We start from the raw sequence: 25,444 nt of genomic DNA, 5'->3' as shown, positions 1-25,444 counted from the left end.
GTGTTCTGAATTATGGGAAAGAAGGGATATGTGAAGTCATACTTACTGGGAAAATGTAATTTGTGTTCCCAGAGTAGTCTGGTCCACAAATAAAATAGGCTTAAGAAGCTGGAAAACTAATTTTTGATGCTTACCCATTTGTGCAGAACTGCTGGATACAATTTCCTTGTTATTTTCACAACCCACTTATATCTGGACAGGTGAGAGCCTATCTAATGTTATTGACTTTTGTGACCTGTTTTCAGAAAAGAAGAGGCACCCTCACACACACGCAGACCTCCTCTGAAGAAAAGAGGAAAAGAATTGTATACTGCCGTAAGCTTGGATCATGCTTCAAACATGCCATGTCCAAGATGGATGAAAGTAGAACATAATTCCAGAAAAAATCAGTTGCATTTTTAAAGTCAAAAGAAGTTTTAATTACACTGATAAAATCCTGCTTTGTGAATGGATCTCACCTCCAACTCCACCTCCTTTGTCCACTGTAGATGTTACAGTATATACAGGAGTGAAGAATCTGGGAAAGATGTGCTCTTTTACTTAAACTGCATGCGGCACAATGCCTAACTACAAGAGGTATCAAGAACATCATATGTACTATATATATAACTTTAATATACGTGTTAATGCTATATGACCTTGCTGTAAAAGAACCCAAGTTTTTATAAATTGCAACACTAAAAAACATAATTCTTTGCATTTGCTGTTTTGTCATAAGTAAAGTATCAAATGTATTTTGAATCATCTAACTCACTGCATGTTCATGACAAAACCTATAGCTGTAGAAAAATTATAGCAATATGATTGGCAACATGCTTTTTAATGTAATTAATACAATGAAAATAAAATGTGAAATACTGTGATTGATTCTGTGTGTGTGCATATGTTCATGCTCAGTACTGGAATAGCACTAAATCCCAAGAGTGAAAAAGCTACTATTCAAAATATTGGTTATCCAACTTTACCAGAATATAATTGGCCCTCAGGGAGTACAACACAGAGTAACAAGTAAAATACATAGACCAGTAGAAAATAACAGTAGAAAGTTAATAAATGCAATTATTTTATAATATTTAGAATAATGACTGTGGAAGCCAACAGTTATTAATTTGTTTTGATGAAAAATAGAAAATAAAAATTCAAATCTGTCTTTGCTAACGTGGTTATCAGTGAAAAATAAAAACAAATATAAATAAGACGCTGACATCCACAGATACTCCCACTCATCTGAAACGGCTAGTTTTCATCAATTATATTTTGCAGTTACAAAGAAAACAAAACCATCTGAGCAAACCAGCATTTTATATTCAGCATATCTATGGGTGCTTAAGGACTATGTGTAAGACAACAGGGAGTAGGCACAATTTTATGTGCTTAAACAGCTATGGGAGTGATTGAGAATGACTTCCCTCAGTTCCCTTGAAGGTACTGAAGGACAAGAGTGAAAGATCATTTTGGTGAATACTTTAGGGAAGATGGGTTTTAGAAAGTGATGAGGTGTATTATGACAGGTAATGACTGGCTCCAGAACTCTATTCCTGAGGTTCTCATGCCTGGGTTTTTAAGATTACATGTTTGTGATGGTGGCATCCAAAATACTGTCATCATCCGTGTTGCTGCAGTGCTGCTCCTGCCAGCTACTACATGACAAAGAGACTTTGCACATGAGTGTTCATAATTAACTTAATGACGAGAGGCAATAAGCAGATATAACAAAGTGAAGGAGCTACAGGGAACTGTGAGATGTTTCTGAACAGCAGCTGAATGACGCTCACTGCAGTCACAGCAGCCAACTGCTACCAAGTGCTCCAGAGGCATGTCGAAGCAGGCAGATATGAATGAGAAATTTAAGAGAGGATAATGAATTATGTCTGGTGAGTGCTGCAGATTCTACAGAGATTCTACATCCCTTAGGTAAGCTTCAGTCTCTCAGGTTATTGAGGACAGCCGATAGGCACCAGGGCATGAACAAGTGTAAACAAGAGAGAAGGGACAGGACTGCAAGAAGGACAAAGGTAATAATAAACAAGGGAAAGAGAGACAGAACAGAAACAAGATCTGTAAAAGAAGGAAAACTGAGCAGAAGGGAAGGCAAACAGAGCAGGAAGGATCTTCAGAAAACGTTCTCCTGGAACTGAATTTTTAAGTCGCAAAACAGCTTTTATGGAACATATGATTTGATGGTTCAAGCAGTACTCTGATTTATGAGTCGAAAAGTCTGTCTTGTTGATAGCAGGTGTGGACATCAGTAGAATACAAAAATGAACATTTTTGTGTTCAATTTTTTCAGGTCTGAAAACTAGAAGAAATAACATTTAAAAATACATAGAGGGATTACTATTTCAACTGCAGTGCCAGCGATTTAAAAGTTAGAAAAAAAAATAGCAAAACCAAGACTGTCTGCGCAACCTCAATTCAACCTCTGGAAGCAGATGTGATCTTTCATTATAAGCTCACAGAAGCAAATTTTTTGTCTTGTTGTGACTTCTGCTGGATCCCCCGTGTGACCCATCTGTGTGGCTTTGCAAGTGCTCAGATTGAGATTGAAACAAACACACTATATTGTGCATTTTAGGAAGCATTCACAGTGAAATGAGTTAAAGTGTCTTGTGTACAATATCCCTTTGAGGTAAATGTTGCCAATTTTAACAACAGCAACAAATTATCCACTGGTATCTATTGTTCTGCTATTAAAAGTAAGCTAAGTACAAACTCTCATCCTAGTATTTTAATTAAAAAAAAACCCTAAGTGTTATGCTTTTTCTCAAAATGGATAGCATTCACTTGATTACTGTAAGCATAACCACACTCAGCTTTAACCACAACAAATTATCCATTACTCCCACATCTTCTGCTGTTAATGGCAATATAAATACAATCTTCAAAAGCATCCAGCAATGACAGTCTAAAGGCTGTATCGTTGCTTATCCAAAAATAACAGAAAACTACCTTTTCTAAGTGCTCTACCCTTTCTAAAAAACATATGTCTTCTTCCTATCTGTTCCTTGTCAGACAAAAGCCATCTGTCTTAGAAGTTTTAATACACCCTGCACTTCAGGCAGACTTGTTTTTCCAAACAGCTAATGTGAGCTCATTATGTTGAATTATAATAGTTAGCTCTGTAATGTAAAACTGCCTATAATATACCTCGATATTTCTGTGTTGTATTCACATAAAGTACTAAAACAGGAAATGTAACTGATGAATGTAGGGTTGAGCTTGCTCCTGAGAGGTCTAACAAGTGATGGATATCCTAAAGGAACAAGAACAACAGAGGTTAAATAAAGGCTCAGGTTTTTGTCTTGCAAAATAGCTATAGGAAACAATTATTTTTAACGTTAGTTGTTCAAATAGTCAGGCACCAAAGGAGAACAGGGACTACCATGCTGAAGATGACCAGAGAATAACACCAAGTTTTGCTCTATTACCAATGGTATACCCAGACATTTAGGATGAAGATACAAAGTCCAGATTCATACTTTCTAGGGACAGAGGGCATTTTTCTGCTGACCTCAGCCACTCCACTCATGCTGTGAAATATGATGGCACTCTGTAATTTTCATCTTGATTACCGTAACAGCAGTATCCATCCTCATGTATATTTACCATTTTTTATTAACAGATACAATCTACTAGTAAGAGGATTAAAAGGCACTAAAATACACAAATAGGTCATTAGAGACAAATTACATTTGTAACTAACGTGATTCTTATGGCTCAGAAAATATAATCATTAGAAGGTTGCAGCCAAAAAAAATGCAGCAACCCCCCAAAACCCATGGCTGAACCTGAACTTAAAAGGTATCTGAATTTGTCTAATTTTAGCAGTATGTTCATTGCCTCAGATTTCTCTGCAAGTAGGTGGATTGTCCTCTTCAGTACAAATGGCATGCCAGTCCCTCCAGAATCACACAGTAGTGCTATATTCCCCTTGAAGCCAAAGGGAAATTCCCTCATGAGAGTCTTTGCCATAGGCCCATCAGGTAGCGTCATTACCATCAAGTAGCAGCTCCATTCCTTCCCTGTTGATATGGCCCCAAGGCTTTCTCATTCACTTTACTGGCTCCAATTGACCAAACCCCTGCAGCTTGGCTCATGCTCCAGCCCTGTAGCTAGAGATGCTCTTGAAAGTTCTCCCCTAACCTCCCACACTCAACATGTTTCTTCTGTCCTATTGGAGCTTTTTTATTAAATCTTTGTGACTTGAACTTGTGTTTCCTCTTCCCACACTTGTTTACAGGGAGCTTTTCCTAAATCTTTTCCCAAATACTTTTGCTCATAAAGGTAACTTTCCCGATTCTTCTCCCTGTTGAGAGAATAATCGTCATTTTCGCTGAATCCCATTAGTTATATTCAGATTGCTTTTTCTGTCACTTCCTCAGCCTTAGACTCTGCAATCTGCTTTTACTGCTAGTTTAGACTCTTCCTGTTGAGTGGCTGTTCTAGGCTACTGGACATAGAATCATAGAATCATAGAATAGTTAGGATTGGTAAAGGACCTTCAGATCGTCTAGTTCCAACCCCCCTGCCATGGGCAGAGACACCTCACACTAAACCATGTCACCCAAGGCTTCGTCCAACCTGGTCTTTAACGCTGCCAGGGATGGAGCATTCAAAACCTGCCTGGGCAGCCCATTCCAGTGCCTCACCACCCTTACAGTAAAGAACTTCCTCCTTATATCCAATCTAAACTTCTGTTTAAGTTTTAACCTGTTGCCCCTTGTTCTTTCACTACAGTCTCTAATGAAGAGTCCCTCCCCAGCACCCCTATAGGCCCCCTTCAGCTACTGGAAGGCTGCTATGAGGTCTCCACGCAGCCTTCTCTTCTCCAGGCTGAATAGCCCCAACTTTCTCAGCCTTTCTCATCATTAGAAGTGTTCTTTTTAAAAAAATCTGAGGTATCTATGGACTAGGTAACGAAATCATCAAAACACAGTTGCTTGGGAAAGAAAAACAGAGTAAGGCAGTTTTGGAGTAAGAGTTGTCAAGCCCAGTTATACAAGACAGATGAAATAATCTATAAAGTTTATTGACCACATTCTTGTTTATAACCTAATGTGGTAGACATGCATCTGTTTCTATATATGAAAGCAAATAACATCACTGAGAAATCAAACAAGAATCATGAATCTTTCAATCTATTATATTCTGAACCCTTGAAGAAAATATACGAAGAAATAAAACATACTTATTTAGCAATGTTTCACTGTTTACTCTGTGTATTCTTTACATTTCTATATGTTTATTTTTACTAGATCCGGACACCTAGTCATGAAGAAATAAAAGCATCTTTCCTGATATAATACTTTGGACAGATTAAGGGTGATAATTTACAAACTTTAGAAATATCCTTTGAGCATGACATATCAAACTTATGACAGATAACATGGATAAACTAGAAAAGTAACATAAGTTAACAGACATCTACATACTCCAAAACATGATGAAGAGGAGCTCACACGATGTGTAAATGGTACATCTAAGACATCATAGAATCCATCTTCTCTATTGATAGGTATACTAAAGCAATGCCACCTGGCTGTGACATGTGCCTTTAATAAATTCCTAACTGTCTATGAATTCTGCAGTTTTCTGATGTATGATGACTTATAATTTACCTCAACTGAAAGCACAATGCACAGAACTAATAAAACTGACCAAGAAAAAAAAATTCTAACAACAGAACACATCAACGAATGTAGCAGAGTTGGTTGATGCTAAGACACTTCCCAGCTGGTCCTCAGCTCATTTGGATTGCTAGTTCACCCAAGGAGTATTTGGTAAAGAACCAGTCTTCAGAGGAGTGAAAACTCTTCTTGGCCTGAACAGGAACCTGCATGGTCAAGATTTCGTAATCCAGAAGAAAAAATTTCTCAGAAATGACTGCTCCTCCTTTCTGTCCGATAAAAAGATTTGTAGTAAAAATATCATAGTCAAAAGCTCTTCAGCACAGTAAAGAATAACAAAGAATAAGAAAATTTCTTACAATGACTTATCTTTTTTTTTTTTAATTCTTACAAAATTCCTTATTCAGATTTTCCAGACATTGATTATCCCTGAGTATTTGTTTCTCTTACAAAAGAGGGTTGCTGTCCAAAGCACTGAAGATGCTAACAAGGAATTTAAAGTTATCTTTATTCAAATTAATTTCAACTGCCAGTCACCACGTTTTTTACCACCAGTTGCATCACCAGGCAACTTCTTGAATTTCAAAAACATGAAGTTGCTTTTTAAATATATAAACAACACAGAAGTATGGAACACAATGAATTGTGATTTTTCCAGGTTTCTTCTCTTAGTGCTGTGCCACAGCTCTGACTTGCAGCTGGGCTAAGTGGATGGTTGCATTTAGTTGCATTTCAGATATTCCACCATGAAAATTCTATCGTATTTTTCCCTTGCAGCAGAGAAAACAGGTCAAGAATGTCATTTCACACACACTTATACACGCACGCACACATTGCTGACTCAGGAGCAGATTTAACTAAAGTGATAACCAGGGGGGAAATTGCAGTTAGCTCAAATCAGAGGAAAGGAACTAAACATCAAAAAGTTGGAAGCATGTGCAGCTTCAAACCATTGTTTCAGACACTCTCACAAAAGCCGATTAGATGCAAACACAGGAGGTGTAAAACCAAAATTTACCCTTATTAGCTTTGTTAGAAACTTAAGCTTTTGTTTGAAGTAGTTTTAGTGTAGCTTTCATGCTGTTTCATGGTTAGGGTATTTCCTCCTAACATAATATGTCAGGCATTGATAAATTTGTTTTCAGCTGTATATAATTAAAGCAGTAAGTAGAACACTGACATATCTGTGACCTGAAACACTGCTTAATGGATGAAGTATATGCAGGGCTGTGCTACAGAAAACATGCATATAACAAAATAAAGGTCAGCCAAGATCCTTTGCCCTCAGTGAAATTACCTGTTTCATCTAAATCATGCATCAGCATTAAAATTTCAGGGAGAAAGCACCCCTCCTCCTCCCAGTACTGAGACAGATGGAATAGACCTCCAGCTGGAGACTTCTTGTCAATGTTTCTGTGGATGGAACTGATATCTCCAGAAATTAAAAGCTGTACCTACTCATTTTTTTTTTGCTCTTGTGATAAGTATGCTAATTGGATAAAACAAGCACAGACACTTGCAAATACATTGCTACAAGATATACTGTTTAATACCCACTCTAGCAACGAAAATTGTTCTGTTTGTGCTAGAAAAGAGAAGCCAAAGAGAAAGGTCATTATTTTGTGTCTGCAGCTTTCATTCCTAATATGTGATTCTCATTTCTCAGTAAAGGGAAAATCAATACTCTGTTTAAGTTGCCTTGGATTCAAAAAGGATAGAGCTTTTACCGACCCCATAGTAGTGATTTAGAATGATCACGAGATACATTATGCAATACTGTTTTTTACAAAGCTCTGAAGTTCATTTCAATGTCTTTAATTGTGCTATTGAGTCTTGTCCTGACTAGTAAAATAAAAAAAAAAAAGGAACATTTTCAGTGTTATGATTGTTTAGCAGAAATTTAACTCTTGCTTTTATGAGCTGCTTCTTAACCCCTTACTGTTCTCCTCAGTTCTTATTTAGGTGAGATATTTTACTTGCAAAGCTGGAATATTAAAGGCAGACATGGCATCCAGGATTTCTGACAATAATAAAGAAATACTTACCAGGTTCATACATTTATTAGGGTTTACATACCAAGAAACTATGTCTGTAACAGAGACACACAAGTAATTAGTTCCTTTTTTCCTTTTTTTTAATTATAAGATCAGATCCTCAACCAGCTAGGTTAAAAGGACTGAGAAAAACAACTAGGCTATTACTGAAAAATGTAACAAAATAAAAGTAAGGTTTAGGTTTATTATATCGCATAAAGAAATGCTACTTATATTCTGGAAAAGCCCTGAAAACTAGCAACACACCCGAACACAAACATGAGGAACAATGGAGTAACAGACTGTGGAGTAGAAGCCCTTACTGACAGATGTGAAGGAGCAATGGGCTCACTGTAAGTATAAGGCTGGAGTCAGCACCTGGAGGTTTAATCACTCTAAATTAGGACATGGCATACTCCAGCATTAGTAGTCATCAACAAAGAGTTAACAGAAGTGAAAGGATGTTTCTCATAAGAAGAAACCTCCTGCAAAAAAATATCCTTGGGCTTACAGAGATCAGTATCATCCCTGACATCATAAACTCAAATGTTCAGCACTAAACCGCAAGCCCCATCTCTTTGGCATAAGGTTTCCCTCTAAGCAAACACATTTAAACATGTATGCAAACTTATCTTTAAGCACGTATTTGAAAGCTCTGATGCATTGTGCACCAGCGGAGAATCTAAGTCATTTCTGGTGAGAAGCTTTTTCTTGTATTTGCTGGGGCATGCTGTTCTTAGGGCTGAACAACACCCGGCATGAAAGTTATTATCCGCCACTTATGAGGTATCTCAGATCTGGATCCAGATTCTGATCCTGACTCATTAGCCCATAACAATAGGATTTCTGTAATTTCAGCTTCAAATTCCAGGTTATGCATTAACTTTTCCATACTTCCTGTATTTTTAATTTCTTCCTGTCTTTTTTTAATGTAGAACACAGAATTTTAATTTGATATATGTAAAAAATAAAAAAAAAGTATTGCTATTGCCACCTGCTCCTTTCACCTCACCATCACTCACTAAAGACACCATCTGGGAGTGACTAGCAACCAGAGCAGGGAGTGAGCAGTCCATATGTTAAAATTTTAAATTTGACAGCACTATTGTGGCCTTTCCATAACCCACTATTTTTCTATTTCATGGTTTTGGTACTATAACTAGTCTCTCTCATTTGCAAGGTCTAAAGCATTCTTTTTCATTGTGAATGGATCTTTATTTTAGGGTAAATCTTTCATTTAAGCTGAAATCCAACAGCTTCTGTCCACTTCCAGACTTCTTCCTAAAATTTAATGTGAAAAAGGATGAGATGATTAATTATCAAAACCTGTGGCAATTACTGTACAGCTAATGCATCAAATTATTAGACTAGAAAGAAAACACAGTTCTCTTATTTTTTACATTAGCTTGTGAATGTAACAGAGCTTGGGGTACTGTTAATACACCTTACAAGACCAGCAAGAAACCTAAGTAACTTTTTTCCTCTCCTTGTTTCAACCCCAAAATTCCATCTTGTGGATCTGCCGTATCGTTTCACATACATCAAAAGTGTGGTAAGACTCTTAACCAAAAACAAGGAACATTTTTTAAAAAAGCAAAATATGTTTATGTCACTATAAAAATAGGCTGGTGTAATCCAAAGGAAGATACTGTACCTGAAATGATGCTTGTTACTTGCTTACTATCCCTGGACACAATTTTCAACAGATTAACTCATTTTGTAATACTGAAACTTCTAGATGCATACGTCTGTAAAGTTTTTTAGTTTGTATTCGTGTAGAGGACATTATAATCTAAGCTCAAGCAGATGGAGCAAAAATAACTTGTGAAAAAGGCCAGACACACAAACTTTTATTTGCACAAAACCAAAGCCAGACTGAAGCATTCCACTGAATATCAGCATTTACATTTATCTTATTAACATTTACATTTAATATCAGCATGTACATTTATCTTTTGAATGGATACATTTGCTTACAAAGCACAAAAGGGTTCTAATAAGACCATTCGTGACCAACTGAAAAGGTTTAGGCATTGCAAGGCTTTACTACTACATAGTGAATAAAACCAGCACCCAGTAAAATCTTTGAAACTGAAGTTATATGAAGCATTTATTTTAATACAAACCATGCAACTACACCTGATAAAAGCTTCTGAATTCTTTTGTACTCCACTCATAAGCTTTTCAGAGTTGTTCCGTGCCAAAACAAATATTATTAATGGAACTCAGAAAGCATTCTGACTAGCCAGACAGCACAGTAGGTATCTCAAGGATACGCACAAATTCAAGGAAATAGGAAAGATAACACTCATAAGAACACCTGTTGGAGAAACACAACTCACACTTGAAAAGTTCCTGTGCATTTATTAGGCATTATCATTTGAAAGTTCACTTTGTCGATAGTTCTAAATTTTACACTTCTCTGCAGTCTTAAGAATGTATTGATAAAGTATTTGATCAAAAGATCCATTACTGCAAGTTAAAATTTAAGTGAGTAAGGATCAGATTCTGTCATCTTCAAACCTCTGGGTGAAGGTAAAAATCAGCTCCCTTTGCCACAGAGAAAAGGTTTACTTGGAGATGGCTTTATTGGAAAGGCAGCATTAGGTAGCAATCAACACTATTAAGAGAGTTATTTCTTTTAGCCAGAGAGTTCTGAGATTTACAGTTTAAGAAGTAGATACATTATTTCAGTGAGAATCTACCCAGTAAAAAATGTATTTTATACCTGCTCTTCCTCCTCCACTTGTATTTTGGAACTCTACTGGTATGGCTGCCAGCTGTGACCAGATTGTCAATTATTTGGCTCCCTCACTTAACAGCTGGATCACATCCAAGGCTTCTTATTTACAAGACTAAAACAAAATTCAGGTCCATTTTGTTTGTATACAGGTGCTCAATTAGGAGAGATCCTACAGGGAAACAATCTTTTATTTGAACTATAAAAGACATTGATGTTGTTTTAATGTGAGAAGTCAGCAAAAAAAGAGAGGGTGCCTTATATTAGGAGGAAAAGTAGTAGTGGAGTCGGGAGTTTCTCTGATTCAGTGCACTTTCTTCAAAAAGCACTTACAAAGCCCAGGGAAACACAAGGAAAGGCAATATCTATTCTCAGTTTCAAGTATTTTTCAGCCAGAACTGAAGTCCAGAAGCTTTGTCCTGTTGCAGTTTTGCTTTCTGATATCTTTGCTGCATTCCTACAGACATCTCCTAAACCCTCATGAAGGCAACCCCTTCCAATCACTTCTGCTTCTGCTCCGACCAGGAATGATAGCCTGTGACTTTTAGTTATATCCTTCTTCAGATGAATGAGGGGAGCTGGGCTGCTTCCCCCAAGTCATGGGAACCAACTGAAACAGTGACCATGAATATGTTTTTTTTCTGCAAGGTGTTTTAAAGAGCTTTGTTGGAATAGCAAACGAGCATTAAAGAGGAATTCAGAGTCCTTTCCTGGGCACACTCATTATGACAATTGCAACTACTAATTGATAATGGAAGAGTTTTCCAGTTTTGTCTAGGTCCTTTCCAACCCTAACTAGCCTATAAAAGCCAAAGCATTTAGCAAAGTCTTCCTTTAATAAATTTTAAAATTTTGTTACCATATAATTTTCATTTAGAGTTGTGTCTTCTGTCTTTTTTTTTTTTTTGTTATGACATGAGGTCAGGAAAATGCTTAAAATAATGTCATGGATCAACTTTTACACTACTATTTTTCTATCATGGCATCATGATACAACAATAGTTTTACCTTAGATTTTATTTTATTGTACAATGGAGTAGCAAAAGTTTGCATATTCTTTCGTTGTGTGACTTGTGTTTTGTGGCATTAAAGCTGCTACTGTTACTAGCATGAAACAGTTAAGCATTTATTCTACTTTTTGTGTTCAAAGTTCCTCTTGTATCAGCCATATTTTGAAATAAGGATTGCCTAATACTATAAAAAAACTTAGATATTTCTTTGAATATTTTTTCATAAAAAGATAATTCAAGGTTAACAGGAAGAGATCAACATGGGAAAATCTTATTTACAATAGAATGAGAGCCAAAAAACAATCCAATGCAAACATGAATGCTATTATGTGTTATCATGGAGGTATCTAACAATTTAAAAACATAAACCAAACATTAAAGCAAAAGTGAGTTCAAAGCAGAATGTTAATCAACAGCTTTTAGTATTAAATTGATTGCAGAGTTTATATTTTGTTTGATAATTTCAAGCAATTATCATTAGGATTCAGAAATTAAAAAAGGCAAACGATTCTGGGTATTTTTTGTCTTTACCAGCTTATCCTTGAATAGCCTTAGCTACAGTCTGGCACAGCTCTTGTGACACGGAGTCAGCTCACAAATCCATTGCTGCCCTGTAGCACTAACAGCTACATGCTAACGACACCATCAGCAGTAACTTTCAAGGCTTTACACTGGGTACATATACCTTGAAACCACTGATCAGGCTGTCGATAGAATCAGTAATATTTTCCTCTATCTTCTTCTTTCTTCTTAGATCTGCAGATCTGAAAAATCAATGGGTAGGACATTTCCATTGCTAGGAGGTGTGGTTCTCTTCTAGTCTCCATGGATTTTGCCTGTCTCTCCAAGTAAAAGGGCTTCTCATTTAATTTCTGACTGTGAGGAAGATTTTCTATGTTTTTCCAGTATCTGCTTAGTATTTATCAGTGCTCAGCTACAGCAGATTCTCAGCTTAAGGATCTTGGTGACAGTCTCATAAAAATCCCCCTTGAATTCTCACAGAAGATGCTTTTAATGGTACTTACCTTTTCGGCAGAAACACAGCCTCAAAAGCAAAATTTTACAGAAATTATGTGTTATTCCTCCAGTAACACACATAAAGGTGTTAGAGGTGTTTTATTGGTAGCATAAGGAACAGCTTCATTGAGGTAAACGTAATACCTCCAGTATAACAAAGAATTCTCAAATATTAGCAATGCATTTATTTCAAGTTGCTTTGTACTGAAGCTGAGCTTAAAAGTTAATGACTCAGCCAAACATTGTAAATTCCTTACTATGACAGCATGGCTTCACTAAGGGGAAATCCTGCCTGACCAATTTGGTGGCCTTCTATGATGGGGCTACAGAACTGATGGATGGGGTAGAGCAGTTGATGTCATCTACCTGGACTTGTGTAAAGCATTCGACATTGTCCCACATGACATCCTTGTCTCTAAATTGGAGAGACATCAATTGGATGGATGGAACATTTGGTGGATAAAGAACTGGCTGGATGGCTGCACACAAAGAGTTGTGGTCAATGGCTCAATGTCCGGCTGAAGACCAGTAACGAGTGGTGTCCCTCAGGGATCGGTGTTGGGACCGGTCTTGTTTAACATCTTTGTCGCTGACATGGACAGTGGGATTGAGTGCACCCGCAGCAAGTTTGCCAATGACACCAAGCTGTGTGGTTCAGTTGATACCCTGGAGGGAAGGAATGCCATCCAGAGGGACCTTGACACACTTGTGAGGTGGGCTGATGCCAACCTCATGAAGTTTAACCATGACAAGTACAAGGTCCTACACCTGGGTCAGAGCAATCCCAGGCACAGCTACAGGTTGGGCAGAGAAAAGATTCAGAGCAGCCTTGCAGAGAAAGACTTGGGGGTGTTGGTTGATGAGACAATGAACATGAGCGGGCAGTGTGTGCTTGCAGCGCAGAAAGCCAACCATATCCTGGGCTGCATCAAAAGGCGCGTGACCAGCAGGTCGAAGGAGGTGATCCTGCCCCTTTACTCTGCTCTTATGAGACCTCACCTGGAGTATTGTGTGCAGTTTTGCTGTCCTCAACATAACAAGGCCATGGAACTCTTGGAACAAGTCCAGAGAAGGGCCACGAGGATGATCAGGGGACTGGAGCATCTCCCATATGAAGACAGGCTGAGGAAGTTGGGGCTGTTCAGCCTGGAGAAGAGAAAGCTGCGTGGAGACCTCATAGCAGCCTTCCAGTATCTGAAGGGGGCCTATAGGGATGCTGGGGAGGGACTCTCCATTAGAGACTGTAGTGACAGGATGAGGGGTAATGGGTTCAAACTTAAACAGGGGAAGTTTAGACTGGATATAAGGAGGAAATTCTTTCCTGTTAGGGTGGTGAGGCACTGGAATAGGTTGTCCAGGGAGGTTGTGAATGCTCCATCCCTGGCGGTGTTCAAGACCAGGTTGGACGAGGCCTTGGGTGATATGATTTAGCGTAAGGTGTCCCTGCCCATGGCAAGGGGGTTGGAACTAGATGATCTTAAGGTCCTTTCCAACCCTAATTATTCTATGACTCTGTGATCCTGAGGCTGATACGTGCGCTAGTTCTTTGCACATGCATGAATCAGCCTGCCAGCATCTTTTCTTAATTTTTTTTTTTTCTAGTGAAAATTAATACAAGTGGACCTTTTTCCATGGAATAGGTGACCTCTTTGTTGCAGAGCCTGAAAAGTGTTTGTTAACAATACCGGGAAAATGGGGGTTAAGTATTGCTCTATTCCTGAGACAACTTTGATCCAAAAAGTGGTGGTCACAGGTTTGGCTTCATCATTATGGGTAAAGCCATCCAACAATGCAGAGTAATATGAACAACACTGCAGCTCTGATGCCAAGAGGGCTTTCCTGTTGCTGCCACACCTGCTTTCTTTACGAGAAAGGGCTGAGTTAAAGTAGTAGAAGGGGTGCTTTCCTACACTACCTTGAGTTTTACCCTTGGATATATAGAAATTACCAGATATATGCACCTTCATTCCTCCCAGAGGAGCATTCCTGCTGGCTTAGCACAGCAGGAAAACAGCAGAGTAAGGTGTAGGATGTGTCCTCCTGGTAACCCTGCATAAGTATGCTGATCACCAGGAAGTGCCAGTCAAGAGACACATCCAGTTTATTTTTACAGATGAATATATATTTTATACTTCAGTTACTTTTTATGTGCTTCCTGGAACATGCAGAGCTTGCTGATGCACTCAGCAAAGGCAGAACATGGCCAAAACAGACCTGAAACACCTACAGGCAGACAACCATAACTCCTTGGTGTTGCAACCAAGCATTCCTTGCCTTTCAAAACTTCCTGACATTCTTTCAGCACTGTGTTTTTTGGAAGATGAACATGAGATCTATATACATAGCTGACAAAACTCCTGCAAAGAAGATTTTCTTACATTTACTTCTTGCAAGGCTACCTCAGACTTCACTGAATTTTTGGGGGGTTTTCCACTGCCTTCACAGCCCAGTATGTTACTCTCTCTATCACGAGGCACTGGAATAGGTTGCCCAGGGAGGTTGTGAATGCTCCATCCCTGGCAGTGTTCAAGGCCAGGTTGGACGAGGCCTTGGGTGATATGATTTAGTGTAAGGTGTCCCTGCCCATGGCAGGGGGGTTGGAACTAGATGACCTTAAGGTCCTTTCCAACCCTAACGATTCTATGATTCTACGATTCTATGATTCTATGATCTCTGCATTAAATTCAGTTGCATGTGAAAGGCTAACACAAGATAGAATAAAAACTGCTGCTGAGGGGAGATTTTTATTCATGAAGAAAGAGCTGGGATGACAATGCTGTAATATCTGCTGCATATAGAATTGCAGTTTTTAATATTCCAGAAAGATTTCCAGCAATTTAACACTCTTGTTGCAAAGCAAAATGTTTGCAAATTTTATAGAAACAAATCAATGTTCTTTTTTTCCCCAGACAGTTATATTCACAGTAAGGTTTTGTTTCTCAATGCTGAGAATAGTATGAGTTCTTTTCTATGTTCATTAACATTTGTCCACAAAATTAGTGTGAGTGGTTAGTCTAGAATATAACATCAGTCCTTCATTGTGACTTAGGAAAAAGATATGTTTGAAGACTGAATCCTTTTTTTGTATACAGTTATTTCTTCATCAACAAAAACTATACTGCCAGGCAGCTTGTTTAGTTCACTACTGAGTGATTTAATTTAAGATACAATTGAACAATCTTTTTGGTTATATTCTAGTTACAATATTTTAACACAAGACAATACACTGTATACTCTAAGAATGTTTTTGTTAAATTCAATCTTACACCCTACAGATTCATATTTCTGAAATTCAGTGCATTTAAGATGATAAAAATGGTGGAGTTTATGAAAGAGTAACAACAATATCTCCTTTCTTGTTTTCTAGTTGAAGCAATAAAATTCTGCAACATTATTTTTATTATTTTTAGTGTTCTAAGCAAGCTATTCAGAAGCAAAGCTACAGTCTTTACCAAAGTAAAGTTTTCTTTGGCTGTGAGAGTAATTAGATGTATGCATAAGGACTAGCAACAAAAGACTAGCACTCCAGCTACTCCATGGCAACAGTGAAATGCAAAGGCTGATCCTGCTCATGCTGAAGATGATAGGAGTCACGCTGCCTCACCAAGCGCAGCATTGCTAGCATAAACCAAATTAAACAGAAAGCAATTTACTACAAAGCACACTTTAAAAAGGAGACAGGTAGGAGACATTTTTTTCCACTTCAGTCTGGCTTTTCACTTGATTCCAAGTATTTCAGACCAAACACAAGAGCTGTATGGAGCGGATGGAAACTCATGTCCTCTCTTTTTCTGTCCAGTATGTGTTTTGACTTATCAAAGAACTCCATATGGAAGCTTATTTTTCACCTTTGAAATAACTGATGCCTCCTCCATACCCAAGTTTTAAAGATTTTACAAGACAGGACATAGGGTTTTTCCATTTTCTAACTTCTTGTCATCAAAAGGATGAGCAAATGATCCTTTTTTCTTTCCTGGCACTGGCAACAAGAAAAACTGGTAAATATTGGACTCCTGGAAGTTGCAGGTGCTTAAATATAATTGATTTCAAAAGTACAATCATTATTTAGACCAGCTGAAAAGCAGGGAGAAAATATGAACATAATGCACTGACATGGGAAAAATCATGCAAATATTTCTGTTGATTCCTTACTGGGACAGCCTGATTAAATAAAGATTTATTTATCCTTAATAGCCCTGAAAAAGTTATCTGAGAAAAAAACCTAATCTAATAATTTCTAGCAATAGCAAACAGTTAACACCAGAATAATCCATGCCTAATTCTGTCTTTAAACATTTTGCCGTACCACACAGGGATAAAGGAGGACTAAGCAACATGAGGACATCCTGGCTAAATCAGGGATTACTTGATTTTGCATGCTGCTGTGGGACCGCTGCTACCCTTAGAGAGAGGGTGTCACATGCATTACCTTTATGCCAGGCAAACTTAGCTATCATGCAGAAGATAGCTTGTTCCACCTAATGAACTACTGCATCTCACAGTCAAAGTTCTTCCAGACACTGTCTTACATTTTCCCCTCTCAGTTTCATGCCATATGCCTGACAGATTATCACATTGTCCCTTCATCAAAATTTTTTTGATAGGTATGGATACAGCTGTATTAAGTGCAGATAATCTCCTCTATAAAGAGTACCACAGAAAACCTGATACTTTTCTTCCTGTATCTGATGACACAATCCTCCTTCCAATTTGGTGCATAATTTGATAGCTTTATACACTTCTCTGAGTACTGGAGATTACATTGTTAGGTGGCCTATTGAACAGCCTGGTTTGTGACATGAAGGATTTTCATGTGATGGTTGAGCAGTTAGTTACATCAGTATTTTCCCCACCTTTTCACCTTGTGAGTACAGGACAACAGTTTTGATTCTTGCAATCTTAAATCCCTTTCGCATACCACTTCCCCAGATACCTGTTAACACCTTTTCAGGCTTGTCACTTTCACAATATAATTATCATGTTCCCAGTGTTCTGCAATTCAGTATGAGGATTTCCCTTAAGCGGTTTTCTTCATTTTGAAATTCTGGCTGAATAGTCTTGTTGACATGTCACTCAAAGCACTTCACCATTTGTCAGTGCTTTTTTTCATTATGTGTTGCAACCAGGATACTAATTGACGTCACAGTACTATGTACAGATGAGTACTGAAAATATCCAAGTGATACCCTGCTCCTACATCACAAAATTTCCCTGAAAATTTACCCTTGATTACTAAAATACCATGGGGCACAGTATTAATCTACCACTCTCTCTTCATCTGCTAATTATAGCTCAGCATTTAAGACTGGTATTCACATAGGTCACCCACTCACAAACATAGCAGAATTTTACCCTTTTTAATTCTATAAGAAAAAGGCAATCTGGTTCACAAGGCAAGATCTGTTCTTTATAAACCCATGCTGTTTATCGCTCTTGGCACTACTGCCTTGGATTTAGTTATTTTTTTCTCAATATTTGTTCCATTATTTTAACGAGGAACACAATTACAGTTCTAGGCTTTGATCCTGAAATGAGCTCAGCAGGAGCTTTGCAAGTGACAAAATTCAGTTTATTTCATGCCCTTTTTCGTTTAGGTCCCTGTGCAACTAATACAAAAGTCACTGGATATTTTACTCATTGATTTACATGAAACTTAGGCAACATATTAAGGTACCACTTTCAATGATGTCTAAACACGCTTTCCTTTGATTTTTAAAGTGTTTTACCCAGGGTAAAGGCTCAGCCTTAGTGTATTTCCTCAGCCTTATTTCCATTTAACTCTTCAGTCAGTGTTTCCTTCCTTAGTCTTCTCATTTTGGTCTTTTTCACTCTAACTTACCCTCTCCAGGACATTTTTTGTTCTGGGTTTGTGACTTCTCATTTGCAAAGTTGCTTTCTCTGTACATTTCTGTTACCAGAAGTCCTGAGCAGCAGGAGCCATGGTTTTATGAAGGACCAAACAGTGGGTGGGGTGGTGTTATTGAAACTTCTTTGGCTTAGGAAATTGGGCTGAAATTCCTTGTAGAAGATTTCAAACAGCCTTCCACACACTTTTCTACTCTCCCTATCCCACTAGAAACCAGCAATGAGAGAGATGTGAAAAGGGGAAAGAAAATGGTGGAAAAAGGCTTTAATCATTAGATATGTTTGCACTGGGCTGAAGGAAGGAGTAAAGGGTCAGTCTGATTCCTGTTTTGTCTGATATGATTTATATATCACTGTTGACGACAACAGAGGCCAACTCCACATTATGGATTAACAAGTTGGTAGTGAAGGACAGAGTTGTTTATTTACTTTTCATGACAGAGTTCATGGGTTTGGACTCTCATAGGACATGCTGGGAGATTTCTCTATATTTTCCTAACGTTTACTTCTAAGCAGACCTTGGACGAGGAGACAGGCTTTGATTTGTGGACATGTGATATTCCATTGTTTGTTAGATATTGCATTTTCTTGGTCCTTTGAACATAAGACTTAAAGCAGAGAGACAAAATAATAAAAAAATGTAGAAAACAGTTTAGGATATTAAAAATAGAATTAAACAACAACAAAAAAATAGATCTATTTTGTTCTTCTCTGGATGCAAGGGCTTTGTTGAAAAAAAAAAACAACCACACCTGAAAATACTCAACCCAAACTACTCAATTATAAGCTTCTAAACCAAGCTTTTAACTCAGAGCAATTGCTTATGGCTGAATAACATAAAACTACAAAACAGTTCATAAAGGTGTGTCCTCACCAATGGCTGCTTTAGCATGGTTCACTAGGAAATGGAGTTTTAAAAACTGAAACTTGCTTTTTCATGTGAAATTTTGACCTTTTGATTTCCTGGATCTGCTTGATCATTATTTTCTTCCCTTTCCCAGTAAATGCGACAGGAATTTATCAGTTTACTGGCTAACTTGGGAGTTATTGGGTGTTCCATAGTCATTTGGACAATGTCAGGGGTGGTAGCATTTAGGGCTGAAGTCAAGATGACAGATTTTGTCACGAAAGTGTCTTGTTTTGTGCACTTACACAAAGAGAACTATAGTTTTTACGTTCATATTTCCAAGCTTGGTTTTATACATTTCCTTCCACTTTACCAGAAATCTGAGCTGGGTTTAGGGAAAGATAGATTGTTTTTTCTTTAATGTTAGAAAACATATTCAGTTATGCACATTTGCAAATGACACCTTGGATTTCTAGGAGACATCTTGGCAGAGGAAAGGACTATAAATCCTCATACACACATTTCTGCAATCCAAGAAGGAACTGTAATACCACCAAACCTGGCAAAAGAAAGTGAAATAAAAATGACTGTTCCCTTTTTCCCTGCAACTGCCATTATTCAGAATATTAAATAAGAAATCTGACAGATGGAAATATTTAGATTGGAGCTCAGAGAGAAGATTCAATATTATCAAAATGGATTTGACTCTACTTTTAGTCTCCATTGCCTCTATTAAAAAAGCACGAGGCAGAGTTATTCTAATGGAAAACATTATATTTGCATTTATATGGGAGAGTGGAAACCAAAGTTTAAAACCACAAATTACTTTATATGTAGCATTTTAGCATTGGGTTTTGAAGTGTCCAGATGTGAAGAAATATCAGATATTTTGAAATGAACTTATTATCCAGGGGAGAGAAGGGGTTGAAATGCAAACAGATTTGCTCTACTCTCTAAAAGACCTCTAAAGAAAAAATGGCAAAATGCCACTGTGGAGTATATGATCACCAGACCTGGGCTGAATAAACAAAAAAGATACAAAATTACAAAAGTAATTTTCCATTAGAAGTTGCTAGATTTCTTGCTTCAAAATACAATTTAATTACTGATGATTATTTGTAAGTAGAAAAAAAGAAGGAAATTACTTTTATCAAATATGAATCATAGCCTTAACTCTAGTAAATACCTTGAGAGGAGACTAAAGTGATGTAATTAGTACCTTCAAAAATCTGATTTTATTCTGAAGAAAGATCATGATTAAAGATCATGTTTAAATGACTACAAAGAAGATGGAGACTGTCACTTCCAAGGCATCATGTGGAGAAGACAAGGAGCAGCAAGTACAATTTGCACTTTGAGAGGTTTCATCTTGATGTATGAAAAAAGATTTTTTACAGTAAAAACAATCGCTCACTGGACCAACCTTTCCAGGGACCTGGTACCATCCCCATTGCTGGAAATTTTCAAGATGTAATTGAACAGGTTGCTAGATAATCATGTCTAGGCTCTTTTCCCCATAAAAAGATGAATCAGAGGATCTTTTGGGATCCCTACCAACCTGGGCTGTTCATCTACACCGCTGCAGTGTGGATGTTCAAGAGTAAGACAAACATCATTGCTTATTCTTTTTCAATATGACAAATAGAAAACTATGTAGCATTTCAAGATGGCAAACGTTAAGGAACATGAGAGAGGAATGAGTTGTATATTTTATTTCTTCGCCATTTACAAAATGCCTCTTTTTTTTTTTTTTTTTATTATTTTTTTTTTAGGTAGCCTTATCTGAAAATACTTTAAACCAAAAAAAAAACAAAACAATCCAAAACCCAAGTCCTGTCCTCACTCATAAATGGCATTAGAAAACATCAATCATGCTGAATTCCTAGGCTGTAACAAACATTTCTTCTCTAACAGAACTAATCTGCAACAGGACCAGTATCTAAGAGGTTTATTAATAAAAGATTATACTGTCACCATATTCTACCTGTGCTCATACAAATAATTTAGGCATAAAGGAATTCCCTGGTCCTTTATTTACAGACTTGAAAAAAATGTACAATCAAAAAGGATCATGGCAAATCAATGTGTTCTTACATTCTTTTACTAAAGACTCATGAGAGTGAAAAAGATTTCCAGAGCAATCAAATATGGGATATAAAACAAAAAGAAACATAGAAGATGACGCAGACACAAAATATAGCATCCAGCAAGGAAATAAGAGGAAGTGTGGTTGTATTGATGCTAATGCTAGTCAGAAGGTAACTGCAGTTTATGAAACATTTAGAAATACTATTTCTATTTTTCATATTGTGTCCTGAAATAAAATTAAATCATTTTCCTGGAAAGAATGTCCCAAAGCACAGAAAGAACTCAACTCAATCTTGGCTGACCAGAGCACTCACCTGAGGCTGGAAAGCTTCTCTAGAGTGATAATCCAGAGCAAGACCTTGGAAAAGTTTGTGTGCAGGGGTGGGTTGATCAGTCAGATGTTCTGCAGCTGTCTCCTAATTTGATTTTGAATTCAAAAAGTTTCCTGATGAATGAAACCCATCAAACCCATTTTTCAAAAAGGTCCGGAACCAAATCCCATTGCTATAATTTTATCAACTGCAAATGAGCTAATCTGATTTGTACCAGCTAAGAAATAGAATCAGAAACCTCATAGATTACAGGTGACAGCTGGCTATTTCCCCCTTTGCTCATCATCTTTCTGTCACTTTTGAGATAATTTAAACTTTCAAGTAACCTAATTTCCCATTTTTAAACTCTTTTCTCTTTCTCAATGCTCCTTAGCCTAAAGAACCATTCTGCGAACCTGCAGAATTGGCATGCACCTATAGCTTTTAAAATAGGTTTCTAAAGGTCTAAGTCTTCAACATCTTCTTTCATCATAAACAAGCATCATCTCTATCAGTGGTCTCAGCCCACACGCCTCCCACAGCTCCAAATAACTGTAGTAGTATAATATAGTTACCCTCATATCTGATGAAGCTAAAAATTCAATTCACCATTAAGGACATTCCTGATGATTTTAATTAGATGAGAATTTGCAAAGGCAGTCAGTAGAAGTTAGTATCTCCTACAACAGGAATAAAGCTAGAGCTAGTTGCATCAGAAACAGTTACGGGGAGTCGTATTCCATAAAAGTATCAGACAACTTTTTCATGAGCAAATCCTGCATCTATAAAAAGGTCCCTAAAAAAGTAGCATCATCCCATCACACTGACAATTAACTTCATTCCACTATTGAGGAAAGATGAATTAAAAACCTAAAGGGGTGAAAGTGAGCGCTCAAAACAAATGTTTCACAATCCTTTTAAACTCAAGCAGTTGTAACTTTTATTCATTCTCTGGTTACTGTTAGTGATGAACAGGAACAAAAATAAATAAATTAAATATCAGTTCCTTAACTTGGTATGCTCTTTTAAACTTTCACATGAAAACTGCTTACTGTATTACAGTAAATGTTGCATGTTTGAATAAAAAACTACAAAACTTAAGGTAAACTCTATTGCGAACACAAGCGTTCTAACAAGCAGACAAGCTTAACAGAGGGAAACTCCTGATCATTTTAACAGGCAGACTAGTAATTTACTGCATTTAAAATTCCCTTGGTTTGGAAAAAAAAGATTATTTCTGTGTCAGAAAAACGAGTCCTCTCAATTAACTTTTAATTCTGTCTTTTTGTTGCTGAGCCACCTCCTTTACATAAACATTTTTAAAACACTTTCATTGTGTTCTTTGTCATACTTTGTGCATCTTACTCTATTAGTCAACATAACATTTATATTACTTTTATGTTACGGTGATGCTAAAGCATAGAAGTACTAATATAACGGAAATTTCTTAAGAAACATAGCCTGATTTACTAATTTCTGGTAAGACTAAACCATCCTAAAATACCTTTATTCTGTAATTATAAAAGCTAAAATCAATACAGAAAGTCCAGTAAAAACTGCTGATACTCCTAAAGAGCAGAACCTTTTGAATACTTACTTTGTTCCACCACCAACAGTTTGAGGAACCTTACTCCTGTACTGAAACAAATGCAACTTTCAGTTTGGTTCCTCAAAAGTATACCTGATTCCTTTTATATAGGTTTCCAGAGCCATAAGCACCAAAGGACATAAATAAAACATATAAATTATACAAGAGATTAAAAAATCTAATTCTAATTTAAATTCTAATTCTAAAATTTCTGATTCTAATTCTATATTTTTTCAATTGTTTTCTTTAAAATAATGAATATATAGAAGCATTGCTCTCATTTTTAATAAGAACACAAAGAATCAATAAATTGGACCCTGGTAAAACAGCTTAAAAAGAGGGGTTTGGCTCAGTGATCCTTTACAAAGTAGATCAGTCAAGATCTGTCTGTCAAATAATGCTACTAGAATAATGGATAGTTAGAGAAGGTGTTAAACAACAAACTAGAGCATTTCTGATATTGTAGCTATTCTGTAAGTTACAAATGTTCTAAAACATTCAAAAGTTTCTAAAGGGCAATTTTATTTTTTTTTAGGAAATGTAATGTGCAAAGTGCACAGTCTCTGTCACTTCATCATCCAGCTCTAGGACAATGCCTTTGCTGTCTTCTAGTCTTACATGTAGATTTTTTTTTTCCTCTCTTCTACCTGCCTGCCTCTGGATTCACTGTTAGGGAATTATAATTCAAACAAAAGTATATATGAATTCTCTTCTGGCAGAAAAAGAAAGAAAAAAAGGAGTTATCAAGATCTTTATAAAGCCTCGGGCACTATGGAAGAGCCAGCATGCAAGGCTAGAAAATGCCTCAGGCTTATGGCAAAGAGCAGCATAATTCATAGGCTGGGGGAGCATATGAAGATGTAGATGTGTTATTGAAACTGAAGACCAGAGGAATTGCTAGGACCCAGAGGACTGCTGTTAGGACAGTAGGCTCCTCCATGCTGAAGAAAGACTTAAAAGTTACTTTGCAGGCTGAGATCTCAGATAAGCCTCTATAGTCAGAGATGTCATTTTAAATAAATACAGTAGGTTAAATGCTTACGCCAGGCTAAGTCTATGGTGCAATTAAAAATTCTAGTGGCCTTTGTAGCCAAAAAGCACCTTCCTCTTTTGCATGAAAAGGTTGTGACATAAAAGTTTCAGGCAGCCCATGCTTACAGTCTTCAGGAACTGAAGCATTGGAAAGTGTCTTAAAGACATAGCTCTGGACATTTAACCCTTTGTTTCATTAGGACATCTGAAATAAGGTTCATGACTGTACTTGTCAGCTAGATAAGAAGGTTGAAACATTGTTAATTGTATTGTTATAACACTGTCTAGATGGTAAAGTTTTTTCATATCAAAAATATAGCTGTAAAAGAAAAAACAGTGGAAGATATTATCAAAGAAAATGTAGAAAAAATATATCTTCAAATCCATCTGTATTTTTGAGGGTACTGTGTGTCTGCTGCTACTGTAGCAATATGATTATGATAAAAATCAAAATGCACCTTTTTAGAAACATCATCACCTGATATACCTGCCCTCAACAGTATTGATCTATACCTTGATAACTTAGAGAAAATTTCTCTTTTTGTAATTGGATAAAACTCATCAGGATTAAGTTTTCTTCAGCTACTTCTTATATTCAAACATTAACTTGAAATACAACTTTCAGTAAAGTCTGACGACACAGGAAAAACTCCCTTTTTTGATATCAGCAATTATGTTTCACTTGAGAAATGGAGGCACCCCCCCCCCAAAAAAAAAGTCCCATAAGACTACTTAATTAAGATATTTAGCATTTGAAAATGATCTGATTTTTAACCTGATTTTCAGAACCTTTGAAGTTAATGTCTTCAAGTACAAGAAAGTGGGATTCAGAAAGACTTGGAAGGTGCTAACCTGCCAAGCTTCTTTCTGTAGTCAATAGAGACAGGCAGGTGCTCCAAGGGCTAAGTGGGTATGCTCACTTTAGGAGCTCTGCATCATCCCCAGAGGAGACTTACCTCTCACTCCACTGGCACTAAAAGGCAAGTGAGAAGGCTGGCTTTTCTAGGCAAAAGTTAGGCTTTGCAGATACCCCTCCTGAGCATTCCTGGCTCAGGAATTTGCCCTTTCCCAGCAGCACTGTTGAGTTGCAGGAGAGATTGGGATGAAACAAAGTTCAATAGAAACTTCCATCAGATCAGGAAATCGAGGGGCCTAAGCATCCTGAGAAATGACCCAGAAAACTGTAAAATGTATCTTTCTGAAGTAAGGATTTTTGGTTATCTCTTCCTTTTTTTTATTTTTTATTTTTTAATTTGAAGTCCTCCAAGGAATTAATTCATATTCTA

This window comes from Pezoporus occidentalis, unplaced genomic scaffold, assembly GCF_034315485.1.
Source record: "Pezoporus occidentalis ecotype Australia unplaced genomic scaffold, CSIRO_AGI_Poc_V1 ctg24, whole genome shotgun sequence".
NCBI classification, from domain to species: domain Eukaryota; kingdom Metazoa; phylum Chordata; class Aves; order Psittaciformes; family Psittacidae; genus Pezoporus; species Pezoporus occidentalis.
Note: the sequence above shows the minus strand (reverse complement) of the source record.